The 1,904-nt window shown below is 39.6% G+C and overlaps 1 long non-coding RNA gene across 1 annotated transcript in view; it reads right to left on the bottom strand.

Moving 5' to 3' along the window:
- Nucleotides 1-1,904, bottom strand: part of LOC104911586 — a 25,226-nt gene extending 23,322 nt beyond the window's left edge. Inside the window, exon 1 of the long non-coding RNA XR_002116290.2 lies at nucleotides 1,825-1,904. This is a non-coding gene — a long non-coding RNA (uncharacterized LOC104911586). The remainder of the gene's footprint in view (nucleotides 1-1,824) is intronic.

The raw sequence follows: 1,904 nt of genomic DNA, 5'->3' as shown, positions 1-1,904 counted from the left end.
TGACTCTGTGCTTTGTTCCTTTTAAGAACAGGACTCAGAGTAGAGTGATGATTATCAGGGAGTTTCTAATGCTGATTCATTATTATTCTACAGAAAGTACAAACAGAGATGGAGTAACTGGCAGCACGTTCCTGAAGCTTATGTTTTGGAAAACCTGAGAACTGAAGTTTTCTGCCATGCACAGAGTGGATTCTACTAAGGACTGAAGTTTGAATGGATAATAACTTCAACTCAATAATTACGGAAAAAAATTGAAGTCACTGGTGGGATTGGTTGGCTTTGAACAGGGAACACAGGCTGACAGCACTAGCTATGTCAGAGTGATGGTTTTAGACAGATCAATTTTGCAGGAGAAAAAGGAACCAAGACAAAACACTCTCTGTAAATCAACAAAGCATCCGGTAAAAGAGAAAAATTAAGTTTGATGGTGATGTTAAACACGAAGGGCAAATATGCACTAAGTAACAAAGATATGAGCAGAATGATCTCAGAAACATGAATACGTGGAGCTTTATTGTCTCCATCACTGCACACAATTTACTTCAATTAATGCTAATGGGATGTGGATGCACACCACAAGAGAAAAGAAAGTAATGGATTCACCAACTGAAGGTGATATATATTTAATACAAAACATTGTAAGAAAAAGTAACTGAAGACAACCTATTTTTATATCCTTAGAGTGGTATTCTGCAAACACTGACAATCAAATCAGTTGAACAGCCCAAGAGGTATGACGCAGCACAGTTTGAGTAAGGATAAGAGAGTCTGTCCCTGCAAAAGTAATGAAGTGTCCTAGTGAAAAGGAAAATAACATTAATCTTTTGTTCAGAAACAATAGTAAAAAAGAATCAAAAACCAAAACAATGACTTGTCTCTTGTATTAAGAGAGAGTTCAGCTTAGATAATGAACAGTCTCTGGCTCTCCAAACACGCACTAGACAGTCTTTGGGCATATTTTAAGGAACGTTCTTCATTCAGAGCAGAGCACTGGCTATCTCCCTGCGCAGGATCCAGACCCCAACCTCCCAGCCCCCAGTTCAGTGGGATACTTTTCATCAACACTTTCTGCCACTACAGCCACGAAGTGGCTCCTACTGATTGTACAAGATGGGCTTCTCTTAAAGAAGTAGTCAAAAATTAATTCACTTGGCTGCAAATCAATATAACACGTGGAGTTCAATTGTTTAAAAATTAACCTGAAACACGCTGTTAAAAATAAAATATCTGAAATGACATGGAACTGTGGGGTTCTTGCATCAAAGTGATGGCTGGTGCAGTTCAAGAGCACTGCTGTGTGAGGCTCAGGTTCCAAGAGGCACGCAGAACATTAGGGACATCTCTGTGCCATTGAGCTGCAGGACAGAACTGTTTGTGCGTGGTCTCAGTGCTCTCTCGGGGCAAATGTACGTTTCCCCAGATCTCCATGTAAAACTCTGAACATGTGGGGAACATACAATCAGTTCTGACCCAGCGTTACAACAAAAAGACAGCAACAGGATGCACAATTTGTAAGCCTTCTTCTGTATTAAGCCTACGTATGTATGTAAGCCTGTATAAAATTCACTGCAAGGTAACATAAAAGTGCCCTGGAAAAATGTACTGAAGTTGGATCCTGTTGGTAGCACACACCTGGGACTCTAGCTTAGTTAACCGTGCTGTTTGGTCACAAATTAAACCAAGTGAAAGGACAAAATAAGAATGTTGGTGTTCTCTAACAGTAAAGACGTTTTGAATCAACGTTTCAAATTAATTATAAACAGCGAGAAGAAAACTGAGACAAAGGGAAACATTAGCAACAGAAATAAATAACCATGCTGTTACCTGAGCAGCTGTGGTCTCAGAAGGAATTACCAATACAATATCCCCACGTTTTAAATTAAGCTCAGCACTGTTAGCTGCCT

The sequence above is a fragment of the Meleagris gallopavo genome, chromosome 6, assembly GCF_000146605.3.
Source record: "Meleagris gallopavo isolate NT-WF06-2002-E0010 breed Aviagen turkey brand Nicholas breeding stock chromosome 6, Turkey_5.1, whole genome shotgun sequence".
In the NCBI taxonomy this organism is placed as follows: Eukaryota; Metazoa; Chordata; class Aves; order Galliformes; family Phasianidae; genus Meleagris; species Meleagris gallopavo.
The sequence above is the reverse complement of the archived record's forward strand: the minus strand, read 5'-3'. Positions and strand labels throughout refer to the sequence as shown.